Raw genomic sequence first — 20,484 nt, 5'->3', positions numbered from 1 at the left:
GACTAACCCCAGTTCCTTGTGATGTGTGAAGCCAAACAAACTGCTGTTAGTCTTTACTATGGTTAGGTTGAACAAGTCAATTCCAAACCTTTGCTTGCTTCAATTAATCACAGTCACCTAATAGCTAGAAGGAGGCAAGAAATGGGCTTTCTCCTCCCTATGCTGGTAACATTGTGCTCTCTCTCCCTGGTGGCTGCCTCCTCTCACTCCCTGCTTGCTTTCTTCCTTTCTTCCCTAGTCCAGTTGGCTCTCTTAGTCATACTGAAGTATCGTGGGATTTCTCTTCCTTAGTGGCCCTAGGTCCAGATGAATTCTGACAGAAATAGCTGCTGGAGGAAAGACAGAATCTCATTTGATTCTGGATGTCTTGGATTCTGGAATGCCCCAGGGAAAATACTGCTAGGTTGGTATTATCTTGAAAGACTTTGTGCCTACTGCATTGGCATCTGTGTCCCCATCCATTCCCATTTCTACCTTCCAATGTTTTTCTTTGGATACAAGGGATTCTTTCTATTATTCCTCCCCCTACATTCTTTCTAAGCCCAGTTATTAAAGCACAATAACAAGGGAGTTTCAAGAGATAGTTTTATGATAAAACAGTCAGATAATCCCCAATGTCTGCATAATAATTTCTTTAAAATTCACCCTTCTTTTAGGTCCCCTTATTTCTTTCCTTCCCTACATTCTTTATTCATGAGCCCTTTCTTACTCATTAAATTTTTCTATTGGCATCTTCCTCCCTTTCCAATCCTGGCACACTCCTTTCACCTTCTCCTCTGGCACAATCCTCCAACCCATCAACGTCTCATTCCTCACATTCTCTTTCCCCAACACGTGCTTCTTTTTGTCTTTTCTTTATTACTTGGACTCAACCCCTCCCCAGTCTGTTATTTGCTACCCCAATCCTCCTTGCCCTAATTTTTAGTGCTTTCTACTTCCATTTTTATTCATGCCTTTTATCCCAATAGATGGGCTCCATAATATGGCCTCAATTTTTGCTAAGGTTTCCCGGGGGACAACTCTAAAGAGGAGAGAAGTAAGGAAAGAACCATTAGCCAAGGCAGAACATCCATAAGAAGACCATGCTAATTCTGGATCCTAAATCAGAGGGTAGGTAAGCTGGAGCACCAAATAGCTCTTAAAATAATTGCCAACTTTTTAGTTTGGCACAGTGTAAATTTGCACTCCTGGTTATGTGTACAAATATGTAATCACTAGCATATCTAAATAAAATAGGGTATGGAAAATCTAAGGGGCAAGCGCAATACATGGCATTTCCAGAACCATGAAGGCTTCAGCAAGGCAGAGACAGAGAAGACTCAATGGAAAACTTCAGGGGTCTTCCTCAACTGTTATCAGACTTGCTTTTATTATGTCTTTATTAAGCTCTTTTACAACTAATGCATTTACTATTCTCTTGCTCTGTATTCTTTTTAACTCCTTCCAAGAATTTCTTATTAATCCATCCATGCCTACTACTCCTTCATACTGCAATTTCCTTCTTGCTTCCTGCCAGGGGCAGTGTTAGAAGGGGGGGCTGAACTCAAGGAGTTGTATTTAGAGCAGTAAAGGGACCCCTGACCATTAGGTCCAGTCGTGACCGACTGGGGTTGTGGCGCTCATCTTGCATTATTGGCCGAGGGAGCCAGCGTACAGCTTCCAGGTCATGTGGCCAGCATGACAAAGCCACTTCTGGCGAACCAGAGCAGCACACAGAAATGCTGTTTACCTTCCTGCCTTTGACGTGCTTTCGAACTGCTAGGTTGGCAGGAGCTGGGACCAAGCAACGGGAGCTCACCCCGTCGCAGGGATTCGAACCGCCGACCTTCTGATCAGCAAGCTCTAGGCTCTGTGGTTTAACCCACAGCGCCACCTGCGTCCCACTCAGAGCAGGCCCTCTCCAATTAATAGACCTTAGTTAGCCATCTGCTTCGTGTAGGACTAGCATTGGATACAGCCCCAGGGTCTTTTACACCAGGCTTAAGAACTCCTTTCCTTTCTTATTTATTTATTTATTTTTACTTTTTTTAAAAAAAACAACAACAACTATGTTGCTTACAGGGCAGCTTCCCCTCTGAAAGCCAGCCTAATTTTGCATCCACATATATGTATGTGTAAGGGGGAAAGTTTATAGGGAACAGCCCCCCCCCCCATCAGGTCGAGTTCCTCACAGAGCAGTAAGTCCAGCAGCGGATCAGATTACAGGAGTCAGGAAGCAGAAGGGGAGACACAAGGCTCTAGCAGCGTCAGACAGCCTCTCCTCCGAGTGGAGGGGGAGGAAGGTGGGGAGGAAGGGACCGGAGAGCAGTCAGAAGGAAGGCCCTTCCCCCCCAACGCCTGAATCGAGACGAACGGCTCCCCGTAGGACAAGGGGGAGGCACTTTGGCGTTCCCAAGCTGTTATGTTGGGCATGAAACAGAAAGAGGGCATTGCGAGGTTCTGACTCAGACTAAGCAGACATGATTTGTGGACACTTTGCACTGTGAATAATATGCACAATAAAAACATCTTAAAGACAAGCAGATGTGGAGAGTCGCTACTCAAGAGTAGCCACAACAACCCCTGACAGTATGTATGCAAATTTGCATCAGAGGCATGTCCCTTGAGTCCTTTAAGGGCCAGTAGGGCCTCCTGCTTTTAGCCATCTTCCCACACTTTATGCACGACTAGCTTCTATTATTATGTTACAACTTGTTGCTCCAAGTATTTGCTAATGCACTAGATTTGTGATTTAGGAACACCTGCCTTATTCTGAAACAGGGCTTTGATCTATCTAGCTTAGTACAGCTTACATCAGTCTTTCTCAACCTTGGGTCCCCAGATGATGTTGGACTACAATGCCCACCATCCCTAGCTAGCCTGACCAGTGGTCAGGGATGATGGGAGCTATAGTCCAATATTGGAGATCCAAAGCTGAGAAGGGCTGATCTACATTGACAGGTAGAGGTTCTCCAAGGCTTCAGGCAGTAAGTCTCTTCCAGCCCTACTTGAGATGTCACTGGAAATTGAACCAAGGGCCTTCTGTGTACAAAGCATGTGCTCTGCCATTGAGCTATGGTCCCTTCAAGAAAAACAGGTCTCATTTTCAGGTATTGGAACTAATGTACTTTTCCTGCAGATTTCACCTCCAACTCCCCCCGCCCCCAGGACAACAGTAAATGTTTATTTTACTAGAGATAATCATAAGCTACAGCAACTGTCACAGACTCCTCTCCCATCAATCTTGATTGATTAGGTATGGCTCTTTATATGAAAAAACCCCACTTTGTAAGAAAATGTGTAGTGGTGCAATACGTGAATGGAAGTCTAAAAATGAAATGTGAATATGGCTGAAGATCAGTATTATTCTGTAATAGGGAAAAGAGGATTAGAAGAATCTCTGGCACCAGATATATACCCACACACTGAGATTTTTGTAAGGAGATTAATCACACCCTAAATAAAAATAGTAAAAATCATCATCATCATCTTAAACTAGTAAAAGTCTCATATAGCAAAAGAAGGTTGGCTTGGTAGAGTGTTAAAGCATCAAAGAGCCACAAGTGGGAAGACCTACACAATGGTTCTGCATAGTATTCTGTAGCTATGAAGCCCAAGGGATGAAAGTGGCAGTCTGGCTTCCTCTGAAGGCTGCAATTGGAATAAACTATGAAAACATAATGTAAAAGGGTGTAATCTGTTCTTAAGCACTTCAGAAGAGCCTTGCTGGATCAGACCAAAGGTGCATCTAGTCCACCATGCTGCTCTCGCAGTAGCCAACCACATGCCAATAGGAAGCCTGCAAGCAGGACCTGAGTGCAAGAGCACTCTCCCCACTTGCAATTGCAAGTAACTGGTATTCAGATGCACAATGTCTCTGGTACTGGAGGCAATATATGGTCATCCTCCATTAATTCACCCTCCATGAATATATCTAATCCCCTTTTAAAAGTCAGCAATCATAAGAGCCAGTGTTGTACAGTGGAAGGTGTTGGGCTAGGGCAAGTTTGGGAAGCCCAAGCCACTCAAAATGTCCCTCACCACACTGACTGGGGCTAATGGATTGTTACAATAGTCACAGTTTCCCCATTTCTGGACTTGGGAGAGCTTGATTCATTTTTGTTGCCTGTGGCCTGTCCCTTCTCAACTAAGCTAGCCTCAGAGCGTTTTGTGAGAGTGAAATGGCATGGGGAGATCGGAGAGTAGAGATAGAATTAAGTCTTGATCTCCTTCAAAAGAGGGCAGGATAAAAATGTGACAATAAGGCACCATGGGTAGCAGGAATAAAAGAGGCAGGGGAGAGAGGTAGGGAGGCAGGTAGGTAGATGGATGTGAAAGATTTAAATAAGTCTTTGCCAGTTTGATGCCCTCCAACCAAGTGGTTTTGAATAAAACTTGCATCAGCCCCAGCCTGCATGATCCTAGGAACCATGCCGAATGAAGATGGCCCGTATCTCTGGAGGCCACATTTTCAATCAGCTACACAGTAACTTCTACATTAGAGGTAACCAGGGACTAAGATACTGCACTGACAAGTCCCATGCACTTACCTGTCTAAATATGGAACATTCTTAAAGTTCTTGTGTTTACTTTAGAATCAACTGAAGGACAGGTCAAAGGACAAAATTTAACAGGAGCAGCATTAAGGAATAACATTGCTACTACAATGAAAAGCACCAAGTGGCACCCACAAGGAAGTGGCATGGCTGCCTTGTAGAATGGACATATTTTTTACCATGTATGTTCTGTGTTATACTTCATTCTCACCTAACAGCTTTAACTCTCCTAATAGTTTTAAGCCAGTGGTTTCCAATTAGCAAAGTACTGTGAACCCCGTTTTTCAAAAGGTAAGCCATGGAACCCCTATTTTTGAAAATGATGATATCTCTGTGGTAGTTTTTGTTATGTGAGTGGTGCTACCATACCCTCCAACATGTCCCAGTGCAAAACTGGGGTGCACATCTTGCAGGCCATGCTCCCATATGAGTCACATGACCTATGTGAGAGCACAGCCCTCAAAAACATGATGTCCTGGACAGTTGGTAGGTATGTGCCATGGGACAACCAATTTGTTTCCACTGTTTAAAACTATTAAATTAGGTGCATTTATTTCCATTATTTTATACTGTGCTGTGTGGACTGTTTTATGCTGTATTTATTTCTTGACTTTTAAGATGATTTGCTATTTTTGTCTCCTTTTTAAATATTACTGCTTGTGTGATATGTTGTAAATTGCTCTGGGCCCCAGCCTTTTGAAAAAATGTCATGCAAACAGATGATAATGCTCTACTATCAACTACTCTATGAGAAGGAATCCATGAGATGCAGGCAAGCAGTGAACACATCAGGAGCCTCATCCTGTTTCACAGAACTGTCCACTCCTCCACAGGCTGGTATTTCATTTTAAGTGTCTTTTACTTTGTCCCTTGCCTGCTTGGACCTTGGGATCACCTTCAAAGGCTCTTCCCCAGGGTCACCACCAAGTGCAGCGCAATGGATGAGTAACTGTTTATCAGAATCAGCCTCTTAAGACTATTCTGAAATAAATAGTAATTTATTTTAGTAGTGAGGGCTTATGGCTTTTCTTTAAGGTTTTTTTTTTAAAGTGAATGCTATGGCTTTGGATTAATAAGTGATAATGAAAATCAATTGCTTGATGCTGAACACAACTCCTGAGAAATTCAGATTAAGCCAGGTTCTGCAATTGTTTTTTCTCTCCTTTGTAATGAAATTACGCCACCTAGTAAGTAGCTGGTAACAAGAACGATTTTAAGAACGGAAACGGGACTCAAGAAATCCAAACCGCTGCTTAGAGTCACACAAGGGGTGAACCAAGCAGAATTTGCAGTCTCAGTTTATTTTCAAATACCAGACGACACACTGGCCTCTCTTGATTTCAAATGCTTTTTGTCATATTCCATGGGGAGTTTGCCATTTGAGATCCATGAGTATTATTTTGTTTGTTTGTTGCTCACATAACTTGTTTCATAGTTCTTTGGCAGCTGGCCATAGTGAAAAAGCTATTATTTGCATAGATGTTAACACAGTTCTATTATCTATTTATTCATTTAAAAGTAATTTTTGCCTAGAAGGGCATTTTCTGTCAGTGTCCACACACCCCAAATGTACCAGTTAAACCAGGTTGCCAACTTTTTTGGATCAGTGGGCACATTTCAAATTTTGATGAAGTGCTGGGGGTGCCATCATCAGATAGCTGCTATGGGGTGTGTGGGAGTGTGACATAAAACAAATTGAGAGAGAAAGCCACCCCACAACAACCTTATGCTTACCATGGCAAGTCAGCTATGCCCTGATGGTCCTGACTGAGACCACACATTCTTGATTTTGCACACACATGCACATACACACTGACGGTGTTGCTGTCTAGTAACAATAGGAAGTATTCATAGAATCATAGAGGTGGAATGGACCTCAAGGGTCATCAAGTGGTCAATGGTCATCAAGTGCAACCCTCTGCAATGCAGGAATCTCAACTAGAGCATCCAAGACAGATGGCCATTCACCTCTGCTTAAAAACCTCTAATGAAGGTGCCATTTAAAAAATGCAAGGTACTCATACCAAACTCATTCTCATTTCACACAAATCACATAGAAGCCATCTGCACATTTTGCCCTATAACTTTCTTTCTATGAGGGCTAGAGACATTTTTTAAAATGAAAGCTCATGGTGTGGGGCACCTGCTCAGGAGTACTAGTGAAAACATTTACAGATGCTGTGGTTCCTGTGGGTGTTGGGCTGACAACCCCGAGTTAAACATTACACTGGGCCATCCCATTATGCCAGTTTCATCTTTAAGTAATGTGTTGCAGTTTACCAATTATACGACTATGTAGAGAGTAAACACATTTTTTTAAAGTAGTAACAAGCCTGTGGTACAGGCAGCAGGACTTTGCTTTACTGTTAGGAGGTCTCTAGCCCCAATTATAGCAAACTCAGGCTTTTGCTGCTGCCTATCTCTTCAGACCTGTGATGTTGCCTGATCTCAACAGAATGAGTAGCTATATTGCTCCAAGGAATGAACACACAATGTAGTTTGTATTAGAGCAGCACTCCCAAATACTCTACGTGTGGCTTGAAATGTGCTGACCAAAATTAAGTAGAAGATTAAAGAGATGGGTGATTCCATACCAAATGATCCATATTTTTTACCTTATGCCACCCAATTTTCTTAATATTTTAATTTTTTTAATCTCATCCTATTAAAAATAATAATATGATTTCAAATTTCCATTTTTTGATTATTTAATATTTCCAAGAGCTACCTGCAAAATTTCATCTTGGAATCTGAATGGGATCACATAAAAAAATGCAATCACATTCAAAAACGGGATGAGATAAAAATATTGTATATTCCTGCGTATAAGACTACTTTTTAACCCAGGAAAATCTTCTCAAAAGTCGGGGGTCGTCTTATACGCCGGTCGTATTTCTTATACGGCGAGTATATCCCAAACTCTATATTTTAACTAGAAAAGTAGGGGGTCGTCTTATACGCCTAGTCGTCTTATACACCGGAATATACGGTAAAATAAACTTTAGATATACACCTAGCTTTTATCATTCAACAAATGTAGAACCTATTAAGAAAATTGGATGACATGAGGTAAAAAATATGGATCACTCAATATGGAATGACCCAGATGCCCATTCCCTTCGGGGATTGCAAGTAGCAAACCCCTTAATTTCATGGAACAGCGGTGGGGTTACTGCTGAAACAGTCTTCTTCCCCCACTCCCTTTCTTTTAAAAAAGAAACCCTGAAAAGAAACAATCACTTGTGGTTGAAATCCACACTCAATACACCAGGCTCATCACTACCCTTCTCTCAAATTCTAGACAACTTCCTTCTTGATAGCTGCAGAAGAAAATACAGCCAAAAAAGCCACAATGTATTCTGAACCTTGCAGCTTGCTGGGGCAAGGTTAAAGCAATCTACAAAAAAAACTGCTGATTGGCAACTGAAGTGCATTTCACAATCTCTGCAGAACAAAACAAAACAACATTCCACACAAGGCCAGATGAATTTTTAAGTGTAGATATTCATTTCTAGTATTACCGTGTTTCTCCAAATATAAGACACCGTCTTGTATTTATTTTTCCACAAAACAAAACAAAACACTATGGCATATTTTCAGGGGGTGTCTTATTTTTTTATTAAGTATGGTACAGTTTAACCTACAAGGCTAAACTGCCTATCACTATGGCTTATATTCCTTGAATGCTTAAAAATCCTGCTATGGCTTATTTTATGGCTACGTCTTATTTTAGGAGAAACAGGGTACTAGAAGAAAAGGAACTAAGTTTGCTCTTTGTTAAGAACTAATTCTCATTGGGGGTCAAATTCTGAATAGGGAAAGGGCTGGAGGGCAACTGAGATGAGGCAAAATACTGAAAGTTCTCTTTAAACTTTTCTTGCCCACTATGAATGAGAACATTAGCCAATCAGCTTTGATACAGGTGTAATGCTATCACCAGCAAGAGTTCTCCAAGCTATTACTTTACATCTGTTTGCAGGTTTTCTGACTTCAACGTAACAGCAAGCAACTGAAAACTAAGGCTGAGCCACTGCTCTTGTTCCCCATAGGGAGCACGAGGGAAGGTGAGAGTGTTACCAACAATTCACCTACGTTATTGATGATGACAGGTGCATAAATGGGGGGTAACACACACACACACACACACACACGTACCTTGGGTTATGAACTTAATTCATTCCAGAGGTCCGTTCTTAACCTGAAACTGTTCTTAACCTGAGGTACCACTTTAGCTAATGGAGGCCTCCTGCTGCCGCCACGTGATTTCTGTTCTCATCCTGAAGCAAAGTACTTAACCTGAGGTACTATTTCTGGGTTAGCAGAGTCTGTAACCTGAAGTGTATGTAACCCGAGGTACCACTGCATATACAGGTGAAACTCGGAAAATTAGAATATTGTCGAAAAGTGCATTTATTTCAGTAATGCAACTTAAAAGGTGAAACCAATATATGAGATAGATGCATGACATGCAAAGCAATAGATGCCAAGCCTTGGTTTGTTGTAATTGTAATTATTTGTTGTTAGGTGGGTCAATTATAAATGAAATGTAATTAATGAAATGTCATAGAGATGTTTGCTTTCTATTATTGTAACTATTTGTTTTCTTACTGTGGAATTTCCAAAAGAAAGCATTTGTCAAAATGAAAATAAAAAATAAGAAGTTGCATTTCTGAAATCAATGCACTTTTCGACGATATTCTAATTTTCCGAGTTTCACCTGTATATGCACATACTGTGGGAAGATAGATAAACAGAAGGGCTGGAGAGCCAGACTTGGTCTCTAGGATACCAGTTGCCAATCCTGGTTTTTACACCATTTATACAGTCCTCATTATTTTGGCTGCAGATACACCATACATTGAAAGTGCATGGCTTGGCGTATGGTGTGCATGCATCCTTTGTCATGACACTCTAACTTAACATAAGGGCCTGAAAAGGCAAATATAATACTGTTAAACCAGTATCAGTGCTAGGGAAGTGCATTCATTTCACGACCAATGGAAAACTGAATTGAGCAGGAATTATTTGATCAAATTTGCATCCATCCTGAATGAAGGAACACTCCTATTAGTTACATTTGGAGGAGGATCAGAAGAGGGCAACCAAAACGATAGAGAGAATGGTGCAACTCCCCTCTGCATTTGGAGACAGTTAATACTTCTGAATACTAGTTGCTGGAAACTGCAGGAGGGGAGAGTGGTCTTGTGTTCAGGTCCTGCTTGTGAGTGTACCAGAGGCATCTGGTTGGCCACAGTGAGAACAGAATGTTGGACTAGATGGGCCACTGGCCCAATCCAACAGGGCTCTTCTGCTCTTATTTAATGCTACTTCTGGCCACCATTATCCCCCAGAGTCCAAGCACAGCATTGCTGTGGGACACTTGGTGAGAAAGTGTCAGGGATTGCCTGAATCCAGTGATCAAACTGGAATATATCACTGAGATTATCTGCAGGAGTGTCTATAGCAGGTATCCCCAAACTGTGGCCCTCCAGATGTTTTGGCCTACAACTCCCATGATCCCTAGCTAACAGGACCAGTGGTTGGGGAAGATGGGAATTGTAGTCCAAAACATCGGGAGGGCCGAAGTTTGGGGGTGCCTGGTCTATAGCCATTCTCCAAACTGGTGAGACACATTTGACAACAAGAAATTTAGCATTTAGCTTCATAGGCCCAGTCCTGTGGAACACCCTGCCAATGGAGATTCAGCAGGTGCCTTCTGTGCTAACTTTTTAAAACCTGCTGGGGAAAATTCTATTCTGCCAGGCCTATGCAGGCAATTAAGAATCTCTCACCCACCATGGTCTATTGATGTTGTTTTACATTATTTTTGCTTTTAACTTGTTTTTAACTTTATGTTTTTATGTTGTTGTAAACCACTTTGAAATATTTTTATGATACAACAGTATATAGATATTTTTATAAACAAGCAAATAAATAAGAATAGGAGCTCACACATTTTTTACGGCAGCTGCCTCCTCCCCTCTCCCCAACCTCAGAATGGTAGCTGTTGAGTTCTGCCCCTCTGCTGATATAGGCAGTTGCAACAAAGCACTTTTTAAAAGAAAAAGAGGCAAAAACTTAAAAATGAGTCTTGGATACAGTCTGAAGGTGTGTGAGGCCACCACTTTGCTGAAGCTATGCAGGTCAGAGTCTGGTCAGTGCCAGAATGGGTGACTGCTTGGGAACCATCTGTATGCCACCTTGGGCTCTAAGATTGAAGAAAGGTGGAATATAAATGTAAGAATATAAAATAATATTGAAACAAGCCAAAAGAAATGAGAAGCAATGAAAGGAACACAAAATGAAGGAAATCTGAGATGAGCAAAATGCAATCTGGGAAGAAAAAGATGTATTGCACATTCCTAACAATGACATCACAAGATTGAATGCAGAAAAAGACACACTTCCAGCTTGTATTTCTTTTCTGGAGCAGAGCCAGTTGCTAATTCATTACCTTGAAAAAGTAATACTAAAGGAGTCGTGTGATAAACTAGCAAGAGTGAGGATATTGGGGATGTCTCTTGTATTGAAAGTTATTGGAAAATGATCTCTTCCTTATTAATGCAATTCCCATCATGTACAAAAAGGTATCTCTATGTTTGAGAATGCACACAGTATTTTAATCTTTAATTATATTAACTCTTCTAGGGAGAAGCACAAACCCAGGTCTCTGGATTATTTCTTTATTGCATATCATCTCTATGGTATTTAATGAATATTGTTACTTAATGCAGCATTTGCCAGTAAGGGGGAAAGAGCAAAATTTGCGTAATACTAAGGAAATTCGAAGCAGCTGAAATTATTGCTACGTACATTTCACCTCACTCACTCTCTTCAAAAGTTTTGGTTTGCTTAGTATTAATTGACCACCTTCTTGCTGCACAGCAAATCTTACTGCACTGTCCACTTCCATACATAAGACTACATCCATAAGACTACAAAGATTCTCCACTTCACTTTAAGACAGAGGTTTTCAACCTTTCTGAATCCACAGCTGCCTTGACAAACTACATTCTTTCTGTAGTTCCCCCTTGGCCTGTCTGCAAGCAGTGTAGCCCCCTCCAAAGCAAGGGCAAGGAACTCGAGTTCCTGTCAGGCATGCTTTGCAGGTGACGCAGCCCTCGCTTTCTCCATGCGTGGCCACTTTTATTAATCTAATCTATGCAATCTAATTTATCTATTCAGAGGAGGGAGGGAAAGAAGGAGGGATGGAGGCAGGTGCTGCCCATGGCTTCTCCCACCATCATTCATGTCGCTCCAGGGCACCACGGCCCATCAGTTTAAAACCACTATCCTATGAGGATGGGAAGGAAGTGACTCCTGATATGTGGAAAAAGAAAAGAAAAAAAGGAGTTGAGGGTTGATGTATAAAGGCAGAAGTGCTTACAACAAACCCAACAGTGGAAATACAGCCTCAGGAGCGCTGGAAAAACTAATTTATGGTTGCATCCCCAAATTCAGTCTTTGCAAAGCTCCAAAGAAGCAGGGCTTCCTCAAGTGTAACTAGTGGGGTGGGAGAGCTGAAATTAATGCCGAAATATTTAACATCTGGCAGCCAATGTGATGGCTCATTTACCAGAAGTAATGTATTTAGCATTAACTCAATCTGGTACGCTGGCTGAGACCCTACTTGCCTGCTCACTGTCTCACCAGAGTGCTACATGCTGTGGTTATCTCCTGTTTGGATTACTGTGACATGCTCTTCGTGGGGCTACCTTTGAAGAAGACTCAGAAACAAAGACTAATCCAGAATGCAGCAGCTAGACAGGTGACTGGGAGCGACCACTGGGATCATATAACGCTGGTCCTAAAGATTCTTCACTGGCTCCCAGTATGTTTCTGAGCACAATTCAAAGTGTTGGTGCTGACCTTTAAAGCCCTAAGTGGCCTTGGCCCGGTATACCTGAAGGAGCGTCTCTACCTCCATCATTCAGCCTGGACACTGAGATCCATCTCCGAGGGCCTTCTGGCGGTTCCCTCACTGCCAGAAGTGAAGTTACAGGGAACAAGGCCTTCTTGGCACCCTCCCTGTGGAACGCCCTCCCTTCAGATGTCAAGGAGATGAAGAACTGCACAACTTATAGAAGACATTTGAAGGCATCTGAAGGCCTGTACAGTGGCACCTTGGTTCTCAAACGAAATTCATTCCAGAAGCCCGTTTGGCATCTGGAACATTCAAAAACCAAGGCACGGCTTCCCATTGGTTGCAAGAGCTTCTTGCAGTCAGCAGAAGCTGCGTCGCATGTTCATAATAATAATAATAATTTATTATTTATACCCCGCCCATCTGGCCGGGTTCCCCCAGCCACTCTGGGCGGCTTCCAACAAAACACTAAAATACAGAAATCCATCAAACATTAAAAGCTTCCCTAAACAGGGCTGCCTTGAGATGCCTTCTAAAGGTCTGGTCATTGTTGTTCTCTTTGACCTCTAGTGGGAGAGCATTCCACAAGGTGGGTGCCACTACCGAGAAGGCCCTCTGCCTGGTTCCCTGTAACTTGGCTTCTCGTAGCGAGGGAACTGCCAGAAGGCCCTTGCAGCTGGACCTCAGTGTCCGGGCAGAACGATGGGGGTGGAGACGCTCCTTCAGGTATACCGGACCGAGGCCGTTCAGGTTCTGAAAAGCAGTCAAAAATGGAAGCATTTCCTTCCGGGTCTTTGGCATTCGAGTACCAAACGTATGACAATGGAGACGTTCGGGAAATGAGGTTCCACTGTATTGGGAAGTTTTTAATGTTTGGCATTTTATTATGTTTTTATACTGTATGTGTTGGAAGCTGCCTAGAATGCTTGGGGCAACCGAGTCAGATGGACGAGGTATAAATAATAAAACTGTGGTTATGATTATGCAGGGGTCAGCAAACTTTTTCAGCAGGGGGCCGGTCCACTGTCCCTCAGACCTTGTGGGGTGCCGGACTATATTTTGAAAAAAATATATGAATTCCTATGCCCCACAAATAACCCAGAGATGCATTTTAAATAAAAGAACACATTCTACTTATGTAAAAACATGCTGATTCCCAGACCGTTCCACGGGCCAGATTTAGAAGTTTGGGGCCTTAGTTTGGGACCCTGTGATTATGTCACAGCTTGAGGGGGCACACACCTTTCTCCATGTATTGTTCACACAGTACATTTGTTACTGTGGTTGATACTTCTTGCACTCGATTATATGTAACACTCAGGCCCAGATGAGACAGTTCATCTATATATTTTTTTCTTTAGTGACAGTGTGAATCATGAGACCTATATAACGTGAAGTACACTCGGAGCATTTTCTTTTCTTTCATGCTTGATACAGTGGTACCTCGGTTTATGAACACAATTGGTTCCGGAAGTCTGTTCATAAACTGAAGCGTTCATAAACTGAAGCGAACTTTCCCATTGAAAGTAATGGAAAGTGGATTAATCTGTTCCAGACAGTCCACGGAGTACTTAAACTGAAGCGTTCATAAACTGAAGCGAACTTTCCCATTGAAAGTAATGGAAAGTGGATTAATCCGTTCCAGACGGGTCTGCGGAGTACTTAAACTGAAGCGTTCATAAACTGAAGCATGGGTGTAATTGGTTCCGGAAGTCTGTTCATAAACTGAAGCGTTCATAAACTGAAGCGAACTTTCCCATTGAAAGTAATGGAAAACGAATTAATCTGTTCCAGATGGGTCCGCGGTGTTCATAAACCGAAAATTCATAAACCGAGGTGTTCATAAACTGAGGTTCCACTGTACTGTTAAATCAAATAAGGGAGGGAAGGAAGGTTTCATGGTCATATTTGCAGCGGGGACTAGGTGACCTTTAGTCTACAAATTCTATGATTCTATTGTCTTTTTGTGGTGGTAATCTTGATGTATATTGTGCTCTAGGAGGCTTAGTTTCACCAGAATCCAGTATATGCTTCCAGAGTTAATGTTAAATACATTACTTCTGGTAAATGAGCTAGAAGGCCGTGAAAATTTGTGTCCCAGGCTTTTTAGATTCATCTTCCCATGTACTATCTGAAACCAAAGCGGAATATTGGTTGGGAGACGTGATCCCCCCCCCAGCTCCCCCCCACACACTAATTAGAACCCTCACCTCACCTCTGGCTTGTGTGAGCTGAAGATGGGTGGGGGCTCCTTTAAACTTCTTCATTCAGGGGCACGCATCTGCTTGCTCCTCAACAGCAACATTGGGCTCTCTCAGCTGGGGGGCAGGAAGCTGAGCAGTGCAAACAAGCTGTATTTGTCCCTGCCTGCGAAGCGCTGCGGTGAAAGTGCCTCAGCTCCTGTGGTCAGAGCTGTGGCAGTTTCACCCAGCGCCTCATGGGCTGGGGCCAATGCAGTTTGTTTCAACATCGTTTTGTATCGTCAGATCGCAATGTTTGTCTGGTGATATATTGTGATGTTGAAAACCTAACATCGCCCAGCCCTACTCCCCACCCAAGCCCCTTATTGGAGCCATGTGCTCCTCCCCCTCCCCCTATTTTACTTTTTGTTGCCATGCTTTGGCTTAAGCCAGCTTACTTGCTTAACAGCCAGGTGGTGGATATGTCAGTCACCAAACCTGGTGACAAGACGTGACTGCTTGGTTACAAGTGGAGCAGTCGCAAAACACGGCTGGCGACTGGGGAATGTAGAACACTGGATGTACCTTGTAATACTAACAGGAACAGGAACTCTGGCAATGTCAAAATTTAAGCAGCATGGGGGAAAGCCACATGATAAAAAGTTTCTGTCCTCCCCCCTTTCCCCAAAATGTGTTTAGGCCCCTGCAGTAAATCAAGTTGTCAACCAGAGAACCCTGAGCAACTGAAAAATATGTTTTCTCAAAGAAGGATGGTCCAAAGGGATAAGAAGCGCTCCCCCATTTTTAAGCAATTATTTAATTTTAGTGGTTGTTCTATTTTTCTTGACAGCCTGATAAAGAATAATGAGCAAACTGGAGGGAAAGGAAAACCACTAACAAAATTATGTGACCCACTGAGCCTACTCTGCAGCCAGGACTCCAAGAAAAGTCCCACTAATGGCAATCTCTCAGCAACCAAGTGTTTGAAGCTAAAGGGAAGCCAGACAACAATAAAAAGTTGCTTCCGAAACTCTCTCCCATCACATTCACTTTTAACCTATCCTGGCATTTCTACTGGTTCCCCTAGCTATTACCTGGTAGCAAACTGTAGCTTTTGAAACATCTCAGAAGGTCAAGACAATGGAACAAAGTCTCCACTCAAGGTTAACAGCTTCAAAGTGGCTTTGAAGTATGCACAGCACAATGCTAGGAAGGACTCATAAAGCCAATTTCACAAGGGGGGGAATTAAATTTCTGGCACACAATGTTGCCTTAATCAATAAGGCTGGATGAAGTGTCATTTTCAACATCTACAATTCTCAAAACAAGACTTCTCATCTAGTGCAGGTTGTGTAAAAGAGGTTTCCTAAGGCTCATACGGTTCATTAAAAAATGGTGGAGGGTAAGGCTTTTGCAATGGCTAGCAGTCATGATGGCTATGTTACCTCCAATATGAGAAGTGATATGCCACTGAATACTAGTGGCTGGGAAGCAGGAGAGGACTGTTGCACTTGTGACCTGCTTGTAGACTTCCCAGATGCATTTAGTTGGTCACTGTGAGAACAGGATGTTGGACAAGAAGGGTCTTTGGCCTGCCTGATCCAACAGGGCACTGAAGGTTAACTCTGCTATGGAAATCTACTGCTCCCATTTTACAAGAAGAAAAACAACTCTATCATACACTGGCTAATATATTTCTCATCACCATGGCTGTGCATTCTATACCTGGTTATCTATTGATCTGTCATATCATGTGAAATCATCAACCCTTGCATATAAGGCCCTCTGTCCCAAGTATCACATCCATAAATTGAGGTTGCACCACAATCTCACCTTTTCCAAGCCTCTGGCTGATAAGTTAATTGCCCTGTTACCCACGCCCATTGCACTAACTGATCTTCCTGGCAGTTGGTATTTTTTATTTCTCTTTCCCTTCAGAACCACATCCCCTTTGCATATGCCAATTCAGTTTTAGTCTGGAGTTATGGTGCAATGGTCTTCACACAAACTTTCTATATGTTATTTCCCTGTATATCCTTTAATACTTTAATACTTTTAATACTTAAAAAGATAGTGGGCTATACTACTGTCAAGAAAACCAGTCTTTAACAGACTTGGAACTAGGCAGTTTTGCCAAGGATGATTTGGCATGAAATGTGATGGGAATCTTGGATTCTTCTTTCAGATCAAGAGATCAGAACCACCCACTCAAGTAAAAGAGTTAACAGCTGCCAGAAAAGCCATATACAAATGGCTTTCCCACATAATTTTGTTCTTGGGCTGCAGAAGATCCCTTTGACCTGAACTATACGAACAGATATGATATCAAGCCAAGTGCCATTTCTAAATGATTTTTCCTTTGGAACAAATTAAAATAGATTAAGGCACTGTAAATGAATCATAGAATTGAAGCACTGGAAGAGACCCCAAGTGTCATCTAATTCAACCTGTTTGTGTAGTATCAGATAATCACAGAACTATAGGGTTGGAAGGGACCCTATGGGTTATCTAGTCCAACCCCCTGCAATGCAGGACTAACTAAAGATTCCATAACAGATGACTGTTCAACCTCTGCTTAAAAACCTCCAAGGAAGTAGAGTCCACAATCCCCAGAAGGAGTTCTTTCCACTGTTGAAAAGCTCTTACTGACAAAAAAGTTATTACTGGTGTTTAGTTGGAATCCCCTTTCCTGTAACTTGAAGCTATTAGTTTGGGTCCTAATCACTGGAGAAGGATAAAAGAAGCTTGCTCCATCTTCCATGGGACAGTCCTTTAAATATTTGAAGATGGCTCTCGTATCTCCTCTCAGTCTTCAATTCTACAGGTAAACATACACAATCCATCAATCATTCCTCACAAGGCTTGGTTTCCAGACACTTTATCATCTTGGTTGCCTTCCTCCACGCACGTTCCAGCTTGTAAATATCCTTCTTAAATTGTGGTCCTTCTTAAATTGTGGTCCCCCTCCAGGTGGGGTCTGACCAAAGCAGAATAGAGTGGTACTAGTACATCCCTTGTTTTCTGCTGCTCCAGAGAAGCGGACATGGAGCAATGGATTCAAACTACAAGAAAGAAGACTCTACCTAAACATTAGGAAGAACTTCCTAACAGTAAGAGCCTGTTCGGCAGTGGAATTAGCTACCAAGGAGTGTGGTGGAGTCTCCTTCTTTGGAGGTCTTTAAGCAGAGGCTTGACAGCCATATGTCAAGAATGCTTTGATGGTGTTTCCTGCTTGGCAGGGGGTTGGACTGGATGGCCCTTGTGGTCTCTTCCAACTCTATGATTCTATGATTCTATGGACACTATACTTCTGTTGATGCAATCCAGAATAGCATTAGCTTTTTTTCCCCTGCTGCTGCTGTATCACCTCAGTTGGTAAAGCATGAGCCTCTTAATCACAGGGCTGTCGGTCCAAGCCCAACATTGGACAAAAAGATTCCTGCATTGCAGGGGGTAGGACTAGATGACACTTATGGTCATCTCCAACTCTACACTTCCATGATTCTATTCAACCCTGTTGACTCATGTTAAGCTTGTGGGCTATTAAGACTCCTAGAATCTATTCACGTGTACACTACTGCAATCCATGTGTCCCTCATCTTATATTTGTGCAGGTGGTTCTTCCTGTCTACGTGCAGAACCTTGCATTTGTCCCTATTGAAATTCACTGTGTTAGTTTGGGACCAGTTCACCAATCTGATTTTGAATACTGATTCTATCTTCTGTGGCCCTTTTGTTACCCTTTCCAGTTTGGTGTAATTTGATAAGCACTCCCTCAATTCCTTCCTCCAAGTTGTTTATAAAGATGTTGAGCAACGACAGGTCCAGGAGAAAACCCTGTGGCACCCCACTTGTCACTTTTTCCAGGATGATGAGGAAGTATTAGGGAGTACTCTTTGGATTTGATTAGTCTACCAGATACAACTAACAGTTATTCAGTGGCAGCAGTGAAAACAAGGCAAGGGAAGGTAAGTGGCATTAACAGTGTACTGTAATCTGAGGTTATATATTTGGTGGCTGAAGAGATATACCGTAGATGTTATTAGGAAGCACCCCACTGTGCTTGGGGGTATCCTTCCTTCTTCTACTGATCACTTATGGGAGCAGAGGGAAGAGACAGTAAGCACAAGCAGTTCACCTGAACTCCTTGATTAACCTGTTTGAACAGCTCTCTGGCTGGAAAGGTCCAGTGAGATCATCAATAAGCAAAGTAATCAGGAACTGGAAGGTGAGAAGTGAAGGAAGTCAACCCCACACATGTGTATATTTGAGTGTCCCCTCTACAGCCCTCTCTTCCTTGCTGCTCCAGCATTTTCTAATCAGATGTGCAACAAGAGGAAGAGACTGCAGGGAGGAAAGGTTACAATGAATGTACATAAGCATGCATGAGAGGTCTGTGGTGCACAAATGATGTGTAGTATACAAGAGAGTATGGGGTCAGCTTGCCCACTTTGGCCACACTCGTCTTTCCTTTGGCCATGGCCAATGCTGACATGCAGCCCTTTGGAAGGCTGGCCAACAGGGAATGTGGCCCTCCAGTTGAAAAAGTTTGGCCAACACCATTTTAATGATAACTCAATAGCACAAACTTTCCTTACATTAGATGGGACTTCCTTGTTTTACTGATTATAAGGAATTTACTTAACACTCATAAATACAACAAGGGCTAGGATTTCAAGTGTGCAATTGGCCCTTTTCTCAATCTCTGCAAGAATTTATCTGGCTCACTAAGTTCAGCTATATAGATACATTGGTAAGATATCCAAATATCCATATGCAATTGCTTTCTGTTGCAACAGAGGTGGTGGTAGGAGGCAATATTTACCTTTTCTTTCTGTTAGTCTTTGTGCCAAGCATAGCTGCCAAGTTCTCCCTTTTTTTAAGGGAAATTCCCTTATGCTGAATAGGCTTCCTCGCGAGAAAAGGGAAAACTTGGCAGCTGTGGTGCCAAGGACTTAGTTTTTCCTTTGGGTCTCCTGTGTCACATAACTATGTAGACTGGTGGCAAAGAGGATGCTGATTATCTCAAAACTAGATACTCAGCAGCACAGGTTTCATACCTGAATGAAAAAGCGTGCTTCTGAGAGAAGGGGGCTCAGAGCACCACACTAACGTCTTATGCATCATTTCTTATTGTGATAATTCCTCTATATATGTCACTGAATATTTTAAGAATTTGATTAATTTATAAGCTTTGTTGCATGGTGGTGGGGTTTTTTGTGCTTGGCATCAGAACCAGACTACGCAAATTGCTGATTGCTAGTGTCTTTATAGTTGCTGAACTTAATTGCATGTAGCCTGCAAAAAGTGTCTGCATTCTAATATAAAATAAACATACAATAAACTGTATAAAGGTTTTTATTATTATTTTAAAAAACCCAACCTGTTTAGATGAACAGAACCATACATTCAGCTTCAGGCCTCTTGTTTCTGATCAGCAAGTGAAAAAAGAGGTTTTCCCATCCTATTTGCTTCATTGTGGATCCCCCCCCCACCAAAAGTAAAGGCAAAGGCTGTGATTCAAATAACAGATCCAAGCCATGCTCCTTCCTCACTGAATGCCTCAAGCATTTGATCAAAGCTGCTTTCAAGATCTCCAGAGCAGAATTGGAGGCAGCACAGCTCTTTGCCACAATCCCATGAACAGCTTCCCATCTCCATGTGATCCAAAGCATCCTCAAAAACTTAAAAGCAGAAGTTGTCCCGTTCCTCATCTCGAGAACTTTTACCATCAAAGACTGGACTGGAACTACAAGTCCCAGGAACCTCACCAGAAAAGCAATGCTCTGTATATATTTCCTTTTCAGAGGACATCTGATCAGCAAAAATCCAGTGTGACTTAAGGCTGATATGCCTGAAGGTCTACCATCTTTGCCTTCTCTTGCCCCAAGCTGAATTTTAGGGT

General features: G+C 42.3%; 1 protein-coding gene across 2 annotated transcripts in view; it reads right to left on the bottom strand.

Moving 5' to 3' along the window:
- MED27 (mediator complex subunit 27) overlaps nucleotides 1-20,484 on the bottom strand; it is a 176,050-nt gene that overhangs the window by 88,759 nt on the left and 66,807 nt on the right. The gene's annotated exons all lie outside the window — the stretch shown is intronic.

Source organism: Zootoca vivipara, chromosome Z2, assembly GCF_965207765.1.
Source record: "Zootoca vivipara chromosome Z2, rZooViv2.hap1.1, whole genome shotgun sequence".
In the NCBI taxonomy this organism is placed as follows: Eukaryota; Metazoa; Chordata; class Lepidosauria; order Squamata; family Lacertidae; genus Zootoca; species Zootoca vivipara.
Note: the sequence above shows the minus strand (reverse complement) of the source record. Positions and strands in the feature narration are given on the sequence as shown.